Below are 16,980 nucleotides of genomic sequence, written 5' to 3'. Positions count from 1 at the left end.
GGGTGAATACATATGCACAAACCAATTTTCCGTTATTTATTTTTTTGAATTTATGAAAAGTAATTTTTTCCATTTCACATCACCAATTTGGACTATTTTGTGTATGTCCATTACATGAAATCCATTAAAAAAATCTATTTAAATTACAGGTTGTAATGCAACAAAACAGGAAAAACGGCAAGAGGGATGAATACTTTTGCAAGGCACTGTATGCAGGCAATTGTCGACGTAGAAGGCATGTTCCACCATCTGTAGCACATCCTCGTTAACATCCTTGTGATCTCGCACATGTTGCTGCAAGGTGAATGTGGCGCAGCAGGGGCGAAAAGGAAGAACCTGCCACTCGTAGACGTCTGGTCGTTTGTCACTTTTCAGATCCCTCCACAGGAATCGGAGAAGGCCTCGGTCTTGGGGGCGCACTTGAAACATTGCCTTGATGTCTCCACAGACAGCCACTGTGAGCTGCCTGAATTTCAGATGGCCGCCAAGGAGAGGAGGACTCAAGGTGGGTAGTTGTAGGAGGAGTTCATTTACAACTTGGCCCTTATACGTGAAGGAACAGCTGAACACTAACCTGTTCTTTCTGTTGTGGTGCACAAGATGGATCAGGACTCCTCTGCAGTCAACATCTTCTTGGGGGAGCTTGATCACATAGCTTACAGTTTCTAGCTTCTGAACTTCTTGGCAGTAGATCTTCGCCTGCTCTGGGTTCTTGGCTAGTCGCCGCTCAGGGCTCCTCAGATGACCCAAGACTGCCTCCTTGGGTGCTTTCAAGCGTAGAGAGTCCTGAACTCAGAGTAAAGGAGTGGCGTAGCATCTCCAACAGTCACGCGAACGGTGTCAGTCTCAAGGGTGCGGATAGCCTCATGATCTTGCTTAGACCGGGTCGCCATCTTCTCGTTGCGTTAAGGCAGGGTATCTATCTGCCACAGCTTCTCCACATAGTGGAAGAGGTCATCTGAACGGGAGATGGTGGAAGTGAACAGGCACAATTCCTTGCCGGAATTGGACGGGCAGTTAGAAGGCCCTTGGAGTGCCCAACCAAGTCTTGTGTTGACTGTAACAGGTCCACCTTAAGGGCCCATGCGCACCGGTTCCATCTGTTAGCAAGTGGGGGTGATCTGAACCGATAAGGACCAGGGGACTGGCCTTGGTGAAGGTATTGTCTGATGAAACCAAACGTAACTCTTTGGCCTGAAATGCCATGCGTCATGTCTGGCGGAAACCAGGCAACGCTCATCACCTGGCCAATACCATCCCTACGGTGAGGCATGGTGGTGGCAGTATCATGCTGTGGTTATGTTTTTCAGCACCAGGGATTGGGAAACTAGTCAGGATAGAGGGAAAGATGAACGGAGCAAGGTACAGAGAGATCCTTGATGAAAACCTGCTCCAGAGCGCTCAGGACCTCAGACTGGAGTGAAGGTTCACCTTCCAACAGGACAACGACCCTAAGCACACAGCCAAGACAATGCAGGAGTGGCTTCAGGGACAAGTCCCTGAATGTCCTTGAGTGGCCCAGCCAGAGCCCGGACTTGAACCTGATCGAACATCTCTGGAGAGACCTGAAAATGGCTGTGCGGCGACGCTACCCATCCAACCTCACAGAGCTTGAGAGGATCTGCAGAGAAGAAGGGGAGAAACTCCTCAAATACAGGTGTGCCAAGCTTGTAGCGTCATACCCAAGAATACTTGAGGCTGTAATCACTGCCCAAGGTCCTTCAACAAAGTACTGAGTAAAGGGTCTGAATACTTATGTAAATGTGATATTTCCGTTTTTTATGAGGATTGGGCAAAGCTGTTTTTGCTTTGTCATTATGGGGTATTGCGTGTAGATCGATGAGGGGAAAAAACTATTGAATCCATTTTAGAATAAGGCTGTAACGTAACAAAATGTGGAAAAAGTCAAGGGGTCTGAATACTTTCCAAATGCACTGTATCCTTAAACACTTAGAAATGTTACGTTTGAGAAACATGGATGAATGTCTAATTCTGAAGTGAGACTGTGAGAGCTGGTAGGTTCTACATGCAACGTCTTAAATACTTTGAATTAATCATCACCTTAGAAAGCGCTGTCCATTTCGTTGCTTTTGGCTTTCAAAGAACATCCACAATTACCATGTTTTCCACTCAGTTTCATCACAGTGAGGTCAAAAAACGTAGCCTAACAGTTTTAAAAGCATGATACTGTTTTGATATGTGTTTGATGTGATTTTCGATTGCATTACCCCTGCACATCGACTCGGTACTGGTACCCCGTGTATATAGCCAAGTTATCGTATTTATTATTACGTGTTATTACTTTCCTATTATTTCTCTATTTCCTTTCTCTCTGCATTGTTGGGAAGGGCCAGTAATTAAGCATTTTACCTGTTGTTTACGAAGCATGTGACAAATAACATTTGATAACTTGCTAGAGACTGAAGATAGGCCAATAAGCTTCAGTAAAAAGTGTCACTGCACTGACTGCACAGATACAAATATGATTCAGCTTTATTGCTATGTGTGTATGAAGACAAATGGTGTGATCGGGCAAAACTCACTTATCTGCATTTGTCATAGCAGAAGCAGAACAGGGACATTGATCAAAATGCAGTATGGCAAGCGGAGCACTCTCTTCTTTTTGGATTTTTGCTTGAGCATACGCGCAGCACACTCTCTTTCGCTCTCTCTCTCTCTGAGGCATTTGGTGGTGATGTGTCATAAGGTAAGGTTACATTATATGCAGCCTTAGGGGAGATGAACTCTGGACCACGCCCACATAATTGGATCCCAGCAGATTGCTGATGGAGTCAACCTCCTGTCCAGAGGGTTGACAGAGAGAGTAAGAGACATGAGACACATGGGGCTAGAATGGCTGAATTGCTCTCCATACGGAACAGACAGCCACTGCTACTACTGGAGTAGTATCCCTAGGTAGGGGGCCCTGTAGAAGTACGGCCACTTCTCGAAGGCAGAGCCAAATGGACATATTGGAAAGGTGTTTGGGAGTGTTCCACTTAGTGATGGTGGTCGATGAAATGAAGGTCTGAAATGGACCAGTCATTGGTTGACAGCTCACGCAAACAAAAGTAATTGGTTGTCAGCTAACGCAAACATATGACTGACCTGGTTGACGGGCTCGTTGAAGTTCGTGATCAGGCCAGCTCGCAGCGACGTCTTCTCCTCTTCTGACAGAGCACTGGACACACACACACACACACACACACACACACACACAGATCTAGGTTACAATAAGGAAGGTTACAATGTAATGCCAAACATCAACGCAAACATATTTTCAATACCCAATATCCATTTTGAATCAGTTGACTGCTTCAAATTTGTGTTATCAGAAACGCTCTCCACTCTGATGGAATTGTTTGAGGCCTCAATATGCTAAAGGAAAGGAGGGGGAGGCACATTGACCGTGTGCAATTCCTGTCAAATATCACCATCTGCTTCTTTAGTGAGGCGGTCAGCGAGAATGACCCTAGTATTATTACATTTCCATACTCTTCCATTTGAGAGGGAGAGGAAAGCCATGGCATTATCAACTGCCTGACAGCACCCAGCTGATATCCTGTGAGAGACGCGTTCTGCTTTGAATCCAATTTCCCCAGGGAGAGAGCCAGCGAGAAAGCACCACAGCGCAGGCTTTAATATAGAGGGCTGATACGATATGAAGATGATAGAGAGAGCAGCAGTGAGGGATAGCTCTGTCTCTGTACGAACCTATTGTATACACTGACCCGGGCTAACACTAGAACTGCTGAAGCAGTCATTTTGACTGCTCATACAGTGAGGGAAAAAAGTATTTGATTCCCTGCTGATTTTGTACGTTGCCCACTGACAAAGACATGATCAGTCTATAAATTTAATGGTAGGTTTATTTGAACAGTGAGAGACAGAATAACAACAGAAAAATCCAGAAAAACGCATGTCAAAAATGTTATAAATTGATTTGCATTTTAATGAGGGAATTAAGTATTTGACCCCCTCTCAATCAGAAAGATTACTGGCTCCCAGGTGTCTTTTATACAGGTAACGAACTGAGATTAGGAGCACACTTTAAAGGGAGTGCTCCTAATCTCAGTTTGTTACCTGTATAAAAGACACCTGTCCACAGAAGCCATCAATCAATCAGATTCCAAACTCTCCACCATGGCCAAGACCAAAGAGCTCTCCAAGGATGTCAGGGACAAGATTGTAGACCTACACAAGGCTGGAATGGGCTACAAGACCATCGCCAAGCAGCTTGGTGAGAAGGTGACAACAGTTGGTGCGATATTTCGCAAATGGAAGAAACACAAAAGAACTGTCAATCTCCCTCGGCCTGGGGCTCCATGCAAGATCTCACCTCGTGGAGTTGCAATGATCATGAGAACGGTGAGGAATCAGCCCAGAACTACACGGGAGGATCTTGTCAATGATCTCAAGGCAGCTGGGACCATAGTCACCAAGAAAACAATTGGTACCACACTACGCCGTGAAGGACTGAAATCCTGCAGCGCCCGCAAAGGTCCCCCTGCTCAAGAAAGCACATATACAGGGCCCGTCTGAAGTTTGCCAATGAACATCTGAATGATTCAGAGGAGAACTGGGTGAAAGTGTTGTGGTCAGATGAGACCAAAATCAAGCTCTTTGGCATCAACTCAATTCGTCGTGTTTGGAGGAGGAGGAATGCTGACTATGACCAAGAACACCATCCTCACCGTCAAACATGGATGTGGAAACATTATGCTTTGGAGGTGTTTTTCTGCTAAGGGGACAGGACAACTTCACCGCATCAAAGGGACGATGGACGGGGCCATGTACCGTCAAATCTTGGGTGAGAACCTCCTTCCCTCAGCCAGGGCATTGAAAATGGGTCATGGATGGTATTCCAGCATGACAATGACCAAAAACACACGGCCAAGGCAACAAAGGAGTGGCTCAAGAAGAAGCACATTAAGGTCCTGGAGTGGCCTAGCCAGTCTCCAGACCTTAATCCCATAGAAAATCTGTGGAGGGAGCTGAAGGTTCGAGTTGCCAAACGTCAGCCTCGAAACCTTAACTTGGAGAAGATCTGCAAGTGGTGGCGAACTACAAGAAACGTCTGACCTCTGTGATTGCCAACAAGGGCTTTGCCACCAAGTACTAAGTCATGTTTTGCAGAGGGGTCAAATACTTATTTCCCTCATCAAAATGTAAATCCATTTATAACATTTTTGACATGCGTTTTTCTGGATTTTTGTTGTTGTTATTCTGTCTCTCACTGTTCAAATAAACCTACCATTAAGATTATAGACTGATCATGTCTTTGTCAGTGGGCAAACGTACAAAATCAGCAGGGGATCAAATACTTTTTTCCTCACTGTAAATAAAACAAATGTATTACTCTGCCATTTTTAAAGTCATGCCGCCCTCCATTCTTGACTTTTCCTAAATAAGTCTATATAACACTGTCGTTGTTAGTCTTAAATATCACAAACAGAACTGGAGTTATAACCAGTTTTAGGAGGGCATGTCATTTTTTGAATGATTTTCCCCCGTTGCCCCTACTTCTCCCCACAGTTGAAAGTGCCTAGCTGATAATCACCCTCGAAACTGAACCTAAACCTTAACTAATTTCACACATAAGAGATTAAATAAATTAAATAAAGTATGATGGGGAGAAAGGGGTTGAATGGGTCAGTTGATGAGCAAGGGGAAGCGAAAGATGCATAATTATGTAATCACCAATTGTGAATGAAGAACAGTGCAGGCCATTATATTGTATTGATCTGTTCTAATTATAATCTTACAATGGTATGTACCTATATCAGCCCACCGAATGTGTTTTTTGGTTTTTACATATAGCCTACAGTAACAAACTAATGAAAATGCTATTGTGTTACTTGAAATAAAATTAATATTCTAATTTTCCCATTTTATCATAAACACCAATTTATTATCTTTGCAATAGCATATATGAAATGTATTAATTACACTGTTAGAATGTTGCAGTCAGAAGGACTGCTCATTAGCTTGAAGGCGGTCCCTCGAGGCCCAGCGGTTCTATTGTTAATAGAGGGAGAGAGAGAGATAGAGGGAGGGGAGAACGCGCGAGACAGAGCGCGAGAGAGAGAATTATGGAGAGAGGTAAGAATGTTAAGAAGAGTGAGGAAGTGGAGGTGGCAGCGGTGGATGAGAAAATAGGAATTAAAGGAGGAGAGAGAGAGGGAAAGGAAGACAGGGAGAGCTTGATTGAGTCTCATCCTTGAGGAAGAGAGAAGAGAGAGGGGATTGAGTGAAGTGTGATGTGAAGAAGAGGGACAGAGGAAGAGGGAAGCGCACCCCCATCCCATAAAAAGTAGCAGAAGTCCTAACCCCGGTAGAAGTTTGCAACAGGCCCGCAGGTAGTTTCCCCTAGTAAATTGGGCAACTTCTGTAGGCACTGGGTGCATTAAGCACAAATCAATGGCCAGGAGTTGATTGCACCTTCCACAGCAAGCAGAGGTGACAAAGGCTCTGTTTGATAAATGACAATGAACTACCTACACCTACAAAAGAAAAGAAAGGAGAGGTAAAAAAGAAAAGAATGTCTGGAGATTCCAGAGGCAGAACTGATTGTCTTTGAGGTGAGGTGGTTAAAGACAGTCTTTGTTCGGTGGACCTGTGGGTGAACTTGAAACATTAGGCTAGTCAGCAACCCCAGAACAATGTCATAGGTGTGACTGGAGAATGCCATCCCATAGGTTGTGTATGTACAACACTATCAGTATGACCTAAACTAGACAGACGTAAGAGAATGGTGCCAATGAATAGCAATGTGATCACACAAAACACACAGCTGAGCCCAATCAATTTGCAGAACTTGCCATTAATACTGAAACATGACGATGGGAGAGGTGTGGGAAGATTTTTTTTTCATCGTAGAACGGCTAGAAGAGAGAGAAGACGAGTAAAAAGCAAGAGAAGAAGAGAGGGAGGTAGAAGAGAGAATGCTTACTTTGGTGCGACTCTCCTCCAGTACCTGTCGATGCCGTTTTTGAAGTAGAGCACAGCAAGCCATCGGACGTTCACATCCAACATGTGGTTGTTGAAGATATTCTACAGGACACAAAACACAAGGCAGAGTTTAAATAACTTAGTAGGTGGGAGGAATCAATATAAATCACTGTGTTAAATGGCTCCAACTTGTCCTTGGCAGCAGGTGGAATTTCACAGCTATCCAAGGAGTCGTTTCAGAAACTACACAAAGTGCTTACAGCCTTGGGTTAGGGGCTGGTTTCGAATTGGGCCTCTGAGTTGTGTAGTGTATATTAATAAAGCCACTCCCCAAATGATGGCACACTGGCTGGCTGCATCTTAGTTGTCCTACAAGGATTTTGAGAGAGAGAGAGAGAGAGAGAGCGCGAGAGAGCCCAAACATTGGGCTCATTAAAAAAATATGTACCAGCATATGGGGGTGCATGAGAGGGGCATGCTGGGAGCTCGCATTCTGGAGTAGGCAGTCAGAGTCAGAGACAATCACAGCAGAGTGCTGCCACACGTCGCTGTACACACACACTCCACGGTACACACACACACACTTCTCTCAGGGGTGAGTGGGGGCAGAGTACAACCATGTTCTCTGATATTAACTCAGTCCTGACTGTCTGAATACAGCACACACACACACTCCACGGTACACACACACACACACACTTCTCTCAGGGGTGAGTGGGGGCAGAGTACAACCATGTTCTCTGATATTAACTCAGTCCTGACTGTCTGAATACAGCACACACACACACTCCACGGTACACACACACACACACACACACTTCTCTCAGGGGTGAGTGGGGGCAGAGTACAACCATGTTCTCTGATATTAACTCAGTCCTGACTGTCTGAATACAGCACACACACACACTCCACGGTACACACACACACTTCTCTCAGGGGTGAGTGGGGGCAGAGTACAACCATGTTCTCTGATATTAACTCAGTTCTGACTGTCTGAATACAGCAGAGAGTTCTAGGCTCGGAGCTGATTCAAACTGTGTTGTTGTGTGGGTAAAAAAAGCATCTGGCAGTGCAGCCCCAGTGTGGTGGCTGAAGTGGCTAGGGTTGCAAAGGGAGGGTATATTACTGGAAACTTTCGAAGTGTACCAGTAAACTACCAGAATTTTGGTATCTTTCAATGATTTTATGTAATCTATCACAAGACATCCCAATGGCTGCTTTGGGTCCTTCAGACTATCACGTGTCTAATAATCTCTGGCCCTCTGTGTGGCCTCATCACATGTAAAATATATGAAATATGATGATTTTAAAAATACAAAGATTTAAAACATTAACCTAAATATAAACCATAACTTTTTTTTTACTATGTCAATATGTATTTGTTGACAATGTTTTCTCGTCAAACTGTTTGCAGTTGTGAAAAAAGTTGGAAGAGTTAATTGAAAATAATGCCTTTGTTGATTAGATGCTTTTTAAATTAGGCTATTTTCTCTTGAACCATATGGTCTATCTACTAGAAGTTCATGCACAATATGGACACATATATACAGTGCATGCGGAAAGTGTTCAGACCCCTTGATTTTTTCCACATTTTGTTACATTACCGCCTTATTCTAAAATGGATTAAATAAATAAAAAATCCTCAATCTACACACAATACCCCATAAAGACTAAGCGAAAACATGTTTAGAATTTTTTGCAATTTAATAAAAATACAACAGAAATACCTTATTTACATAAGTATTCAGACACTTTACTATGAGACTCGAAATTGAGCTCAGGTGCATCCTATTTCCATTGATGATCCTTGAGATGTTTCTACAACTTGATTGGAGTCAACCTGTGGTACATTCAATTGATTGGACATGATTTGGAAAGGCACACACCTGTCTATATAAGGTCCCACAGTTCTGACAGCGCATGTCAGATCAAAAATCAAGCCATGAGGTTGACTAAATTGTCCGTAGAGCTCCTAGACAGGATTGTGTTGTGGCACAGATCTGGGGAAGGGTACAAAAACATTTCTGCAGCATTAAAGGTCTCCAAGAACACAGCGTCCTCCATCATTCTTAAATGGAACCACCAAGACTCTTCCTAGAGCTGGACGCCCGGCCAAACTGCGCAATCGGGGGAGAAGGGACTTGGTCAGGGAGGTGACCAAGATCCCAATGGTCACTGACAGAGCTTCAGAGTTCCTCTGTGGAGATGGGAGAACCTTCCAGAAGGACAACCATCTCTGCAGCACTCCACCAATCAGGCCTTTATGGTAGAGTGGCCAGACAGAAGCCACTCCTCAGTAAAAGGCACGACAACCTGCTTGGAGTTTGCCAAAAGGCAACTAAAGGACTCTCAGACCATGACAAACAAGATTCTCTGATGAAACCAATAATTAACTCTTTGGCCTGAATGCCAAACGTCACATCTGGAGGAAATCTGGCACCATCCCTATGGTGAAGCATGGTGGTGGCAGCATCATGCTGTGGGAATGTTTTTCAGCGGCAGGGACTGGGAAACTAGTCAGGGTCGAGGGGAAAGATGAATGGAGAAAAGTACAGAGAGATCATTGATGAAAACCTGCTCCAGAGCAGGTTCACCTTCCAACAGGACAACAACCCTAACCACACAGCCAAGACAACGCAGGAGTGGCTTCGGGACAAGTCTCTGAATGTCCTTGAGTGGCCCAGTCAGAGCCCAGACTTGAACCCAACCGAACATCTCTGGAAAGACCTGAAAATAGCGGTGCAGCGACGCTCCCCATCCAACCTGACAGAGCTTGAGAGGATCTGCAGAGAAGAAGGGGAGTAACTCCCCAAATACAGGTGTGCCAAGCTTGTAGCGTCATACCCAAGAAGACTCGAGGCTGTAATCGCTGTCAAAGGTGCTTCAACAAAGTTCTGAGTAAAGGGTCCGAATACTTATGTAAATGTAATATTTCCGTTTAGTTTATTTTATAAATTTGCAAAAATTTATAAAAACCTGTTTTTGCTTTGTCATTAATGGGGTATTGTGTGTAGATTGATGAGGGGAAAAACAATTTAATCAATTTCAGAATAAGGCTGTAATGTAACAAAATGTGGAAAAAGTAAAAGGGTCTTAATACTTTTCGAATGCACTGTAAAACGTATAACTAACACACACACACACACACACACACACACACACACACACAGTGAGGGAAAAAAGTATTTGATCCCCTGCTGATTTTGTACGTTTGCCCACTGACAAAGACATGATCAGTCTATAATTTTAATGGTAGGTTAATTTGAACAGTGAGAGAGAGAATAACAAAAAAATCCAGAAAACCGCATGTCAAAAATGTCATAAATTGATTTGCATTTTAATGAGGGAAATAAGTATTTGCCCCCTCTGCAAAACATGACTTAGTACTTGGTGGCAAAACCCTTGTTGGCAATCACAGAGGTCAGACGTTTCTTGTAGTTGGCCACCAGGTTTGCACACATCTCAGGAGGGATTTTGTCCCACTCCTCTTTGCAGATCTTCTCCAAGTCATTAAGGTTTCGAGGCTGACGTTTGGCAACTCAAACCTTCAGCTCCCTCCACAGATTTTCTATGGGATTAAGGTCTGGAGACTGGCTATGCCACTCCAGGACCTTAATGTGCTTCTCCTTTGTTGCCTTGGTCGTGTGTTTTCGGTCATTGTCATGCTGGAATACCCATCCACGACCCATTTTCAATGCCCTGGCTGAGGGAAGGAGATTCTCACCCAAGATTTGACGGTGCATGGCCCCGTCCATCGTCCCTTTGATGCGGTGAAGTTGTCCTGTCCCCTTAGCAGAAAAACACCCCCAAAGCATAATGTTTCCACCTCCATGTTTGACGGTGGGGATGGTGTTCTTGGGGTCATAGGCAGCATTCCTCCTCCTCCAAACACGGCGAGTTGAGTTGATGCCAAAGACCTCCATTTTGGTCTCATCTGACCACAACACTTTTACCCAGTTCTCCTCTGAATCATTCAGATGGTCATTGGCAAACTTCAGACGGGCCTGTATATGTGCTTTCTTGAGCAGGGGGACCTTGCGGGTGCTGCAGGATTTCAGTCCTTCACGGCGTAGTGTGTTACCAATTGTTTTCTTGGTGACTATGGTCCCAGCTGCCTTGAGATCATTGACAAGATCCTCCCGTGTAGTTCTGGGCTGATTCCTCACCGTTCTCATGATCATTGCAACTCCACAAGGTGAGAACTTGCATGGAGCCCCAGGCCGAGGGAGATTGACAGTGCTTTTGTGTTTGTTCCATTTGCGAATAATCGCACCAACTGTTGTCACCTCACCAAGCTGCTTGGCGATGGTTTTGTAACCCATTCCAGCCTTGTGTAGGTCTACAATTTTGTCCCTGAGATCCTTGGAGAGCTCTCCTAATCTCAGCTCGTTACCTGTATAAAAGTCTCCTGGGAGCCAGAAATCTTTCTGATTGAGAGGGGGTCAAATACTTATTTCCCTCATTAAAATGCAAATCAATTTATAACATTTCTGACATGTGTTTTTCTGGATTTCTTTGTTATTCTGTCTCTCACTGTTCAAATAAACCTACCATTAAAATTACAGACTGATCATTTCTTTGTCAGTGGGCAAACGTACAAAATCAGCAGGGGATCAGATACTTTTTTCCCTCACTGTATATGTTATTCAAGTTTAAAATACCAATGTTAAGATGGATTTTCTGTTCATTATAAAAAATTCTGGAAACTTTGGTAAATTACCTGTAGCTTTGCAACCCTAGGAGTGGCTAACAACCACCTACTGTAACAAGGTGTTGGATAGCTGATGGATAGAGATCAACAAAGACTATCTACAGTACACTGACTGAATGAGGAGAGATCGTGAGGAGGATGGGACAGCTTAGATTCCTTTACAGCCCCTGTGGATTATCACACACACACACACACACAGTATCCTGCTACTATGCTTTACCCCATGGCTCTGACAGCAGCACAGTGACACTTTAACCTGGGCTAGACTGGGGCATTGTGTGTAATCTAATGGCCTGTCATTTGTGACAGGGACTAATGCAATGTGACAATGGGATCATGACAGTCAAGGTTAGCATACAGCTGAGCACCAGTAAGCATACCATCTATTTCTCTCTGTCGCTCCGTCTCTCCATTCCTGTCACTCTCTTATTTATTTTTATTTTTTAGTAGTGAGGGTGTGGTGATTTGTTAGTAGTGATTGTAGTCAGTGCAAAACTGCCCACATATTTTTTATGGAAACCACACAAGCTGATCACCACTACTGCCGTTATTATTATTATTATTATTATTATTATTATTATTATAATAGATATCCAGCCTTCTCTGACATTTGAGAACCCAGTTGCATTTTGTATCACATCACCACAGCTTTGCATAAATTAAGATGATCCAAATGTTGGGCCCACAGAAAGCCTACCTTTTAAAAAATGTCTGCATAAATTGACCCAAAACCTTCCAGCCAAACATTGACATCCTGAAACTTTCTAGCCCATATCCTATCCATCGTGTAATAATTAGGGGAACAATCTTAACTTGAGGAAATCAACGCTTCGCACAAATCAATGCATGATATGTGGTAAGCTCCAATACAGACGTTGGTGCCTGTGTTTGCCTGTGTGTGTGCGTTAGACATACCAGCAGGACAGAGTAGAAGCCTGGTTGTGTCTCCCACTGTCGTAGCTGCTCCTCAGCAGGCTTCAGTAGAGCAGTATCCTGACTGGTGGCCTGGGTCAGGGCCTGTAGAACCACCGAGTTGGCACTCTCCATATCCATACCTAGAGACACCTGAGAGAGAGAGAGAGGAGGGGGGTGGAAGACAGAGGGTGAGGAAGAGAGAGCGTGAGGGGAGAGAGAGACAGAAATAGTGAGAAGGGTTCAGCACCTTCTTCCAATACAAATTTTACTGTAGGAAAATGGAAATGATTAAACTTCAGTAGAAGGCACAAAGCAGACATTAAGTCTGCACAAGACGACAAACCAACCAAAGAGGTCTTTAAATACCTCTTCAACCCACCATCCCTCCCCCTCCATTCATCATCATCATCCCTGTCCTCTCTCGCTCTATAACAGATCACACCGTAAGTAAAATCACTCAGAGGCTAGCACGGTAGTCCCAATGACGCAGGGAGGCACAGCCTCACACAGCAGCACACCTGGTCCCCATGCAGGCAGCCCCCGTGATAAAGGAAGGCTGCTTCTCTGCAACTTTGACGGCAATCATTCTATCCTACAGTCGAAACTCCCACCTCACAGTTCTTAAGCTGCCTGCCTTGTACATTTCAAAAGGGAGACTCGAGTCATACAATTTAGGCTAGTCTCCAATGATACTCAGAAGAACTAACAATGATACTCCCTGAAGAAACAGGCTATACAGCTCTGTCTGTACTGCATGTCAGCATTGACTGAAATAACTTTTAATGTTTCATGTAGTGTTATTTTACTATCCACTTTATAACGTCTGCATCGCGGCAGATTTGGTTATTTTTATTTAACCTTTATTTTGACAGGAAAGTCATACGGAGACTAGGGTCTCTTTTACAGATGTGCCCTGAATAAACACATCATACATACACGATATATAAAATTACAAAAGAAACAGACATTTATCAACATAGAGGTCTAAGATCATTCCTTTCAACTAACCAATGGGGACCAGAACATCTAATTACAGAGATTTAAAAAAAACATTTTTTTTTTGGTAATTGTGGAAAAAGTCAAGGGGTCTGAATACTTTCCGAAGGCACTGTATACAAAAGTATGTGGACACCCCTTCAAATTAGTGGATTCGGCTATTTCAGCCACACCCGTTGCTGACAGGTGTATAAAATTGAGCACACAGCCATGCAATCTCCATGGACAAATATTGGCAGTAGAATAGCCTTATTGAAGAGCTCGGACTTTAAACGTGGCACCATCAAAAGGATGCCACCTTTCCAACAAGTCAGTTCATCAAATTTCTGCTCTGCTAGAGCTGCCCCGGTCAACTGTAAGTGCTGTTATTGTGAAGTGGAAACGTCTAGGAGCATCAATGGCTCAGCTGCGAAGTGGTAGGCCATACAACCTCACAGAACAGGATAGCCGATTGCTGAAACGCATAGCGCGTAAAAATAGTCTGTCCTCGGTTGCAACGCTCACTACCGAGTTCCTAAACTGCCTCTGGAAGCAACGTCAGCACAATAACTGTTCGTTGGGAGCCTCATGAAATGGGTTTCCATGGCCGAGCAGCTGCACACAAGCCTAAGATCACCATACGCAATGACAAGCTTCGGCTGGAGTGGTATAAAGCTCGCCACCATTGGACTCCGGAGCAATGAATCATGCTTCACCATCTGGCAGTCCGATGGATGAATCTGGGTTTGGCAGTTGCAGGACAACGCTACCTGCCCCAATGCATAGTGACAACTGTAAAGTTTGGTGGAGGAGGAATAATGGTCTGAGGCTGTTTTCATGGTTCAGGCTAGGCCACCTTAGTTCCAGTGAAGGGAAATCTTAACGCTACAGCATACAATGACATTCTATACTGAACAAAAATATAAACGCAACATGTAACGTGTTGGTCCGATGTTTCATGAGCTGAAATAAAATATTGCATACATTTTCCATGACCACAAAAATCTAATTTTTTTCAAATTATGTGGACAAATTTGTTTACATCCCGGTTATTGAGCATTTCTTCTTTGCCAAGATGCTCCATCCACCTGACAGGTGTGACATATCAAGAAGCTGATTAAACAGCATGATCATTACACAGGTGCACCTTGTGATGGGGACAATAATAGGCCACTCTAAAATGTGGAGTTGTGTCACACAACACAATGCCACAGATGTCTCAATCTTTGAGGGAGCATGCAATTGGCATGCTGACTGCAGGAATGTCCACCAGAGCTGTTGAATGGGGTATTTAAATGTTTATTTCTCTACCATAAGCCGCCTCCAACATCATTTTAGAAAATTTGGCAGTACGTCCAACCGGCCTCACAACCACAGACCACATGTAACCACGCCAGACCAGGAACTCCACATCTGGCTTCTTCACCTGCAGGATCGTCTGAGGGGGAGGGTGGGGTGCTGAGGAGTATTTATGTCTGTAATAAAGCCCTTTTGTGGGCAAAAACTCATTCTGATTGGCTGGGGCTGGATCCCCAGTGGGTGGGCCTATGCGACCCTGTCCAGTCATGTGAAATCCATAGATTAAGGCCTAATGAATGTATTTATATTAACTGACTTCCTTATATGAACTGTAACTCAATAAAATCGAAATTGTTGCATTTATATTTTTGTTCAGTATAGATCATTCTGTGCTTCCAGCTTTGTGGCAACAGTTTGGCGAAGGCCCTTTCCTGTTTCAGCATGACAATGCCCCCGTGCACAAAGCGAGGTCCATACAGAAATGGTTTGTCGAGATCGGTGTGAAAGAACTTGACTGGCCTGCACAGAGTCCTGACCTCCCCATCGAACACCTTTGGGATGAATTGGAACGCCGACAGCGAGCCAGGCCTAATCGCTCAACATCAGTGACCGACCTCACTAATGCTCATGGCTGAATGGAAGCAAGTCCCCGCAGCAATGTACCAACATCTAGTGGAAAGCCTTCCCAGAAGAGTGGAGGCAGTTATCGCATCAAAGGGGGAGACCAACTCCATATTAATGCCCATCATTTTGGAATGAGACGTTCGACGAGGTGGTGTCCACATACTTTTGGTCATGTAGTGTATTTCTCAATTGCCTAAATAGCTGCCAATATTTATTTTATTTGTACCTTTATTTAACTAGGCAAGTCAGTTAACAACAAATTCTTATTTACAATGACGGCCTACACCGGCCAAGCCCGGACGACGCTGGGCCAATTGTGCGCCACCCTATGGGACTCCCAATCACGGCCGGTTGTGATACAGCCTGGAATCGAACCAGGGGGTCTGTAGTGACGCCTCAAGCACTGAGATGCAGTGCCGCCAATCAGCTAAAGAGCCAGTTAGTCTAGCTTCGCCCAGGCTTGATTTCTTATCAAGAGGAGGTCTGAGAGCACTGGACAGTACAAGGGATTTGTTCGTTTTTTTAAAACTCTGAATCGCTTGAAAGGGGCATGTTTATCATGGATGAGAAAAATTCAAGTGGTAAAACAGTGTCTGGTATGCAGCTAGTTGAAAAAAAGCTCAGAATAATATAGATCATTAAGGAACGCCTGGGTGAGAATTTTCATTTACACGGTAGACCACAGCAATACATTTGCATATTTGGGTTTATGGACACTTTTAAGAGAGCATGATGCCATAAGAGAAGGTCTTACATAAATAGCAACCCCCCCCTTTTTTTTGCCCATCACTTCTGAAAATGTTGTAGTCCGCAATGGCAACGTCCTTATCCATAATGGAATTATTCAGCCAGGTCTGTGAGATAACCAGAACGTCTGGGCTAGTGTCATGCACCCAGAAAGTCCAGTTTACACATCAGGCTTCTCACATTTATAAATAACAGTCCAAGTGCTCTGCAAGATTTGAAAACAGCAGGAGTATCCATGGTGACAAGAGTCAATAGAACTGGATGAGCTAGCCAAAATAGGCTTCCTGATTGGATTCAAAGTTGCAGAGCTAATAGTAGAATTCAGGTAAATGTGTACAAGATTATTATTGACAATACCCCTATGCTTATGAGCACATGTAGCAAAACGACAGCTTGATATAAAACTATTAATAGCATAGGTGGAGCTAACAATAGTGGGTTCCTTATGGGAGCTAACAGAGCTATCAATGGAAATTAAATTAACAAGCACAGAATGACTATTTACAATACCCTATCAACATGGGAAGCTGTGGTGGAATGATATCGCTGCGATTTAATGCCAGTAGATACATTTGAGGAGTTGGCCATGAAAAGCCAAATCATCTTTTTCATGAAATGTTATTTCGATGAAACCAGATCAAAGTATAATGACCAAGTATGAAAAATGACTGTTGCTTCTACATTGATAAAGTGTGATCATAAAAAGTTACTGCTCCCTTCCCCATGTCAAACATTTGGATTCAGGCGGCGGGATTATT

General features: G+C 43.9%; 1 pseudogene; it reads right to left on the bottom strand.

Moving 5' to 3' along the window:
* The window catches only part of LOC121584014, an 80,196-nt pseudogene that overhangs the window by 52,879 nt on the left and 10,337 nt on the right, over window positions 1-16,980 (bottom strand).

Source organism: Coregonus clupeaformis, chromosome 16 (genome assembly GCF_020615455.1).
Source record: "Coregonus clupeaformis isolate EN_2021a chromosome 16, ASM2061545v1, whole genome shotgun sequence".
NCBI lineage: Eukaryota > Metazoa > Chordata > Actinopteri > Salmoniformes > Salmonidae > Coregonus > Coregonus clupeaformis.
This window is presented reverse-complemented; position numbering and strand designations above follow the sequence as displayed.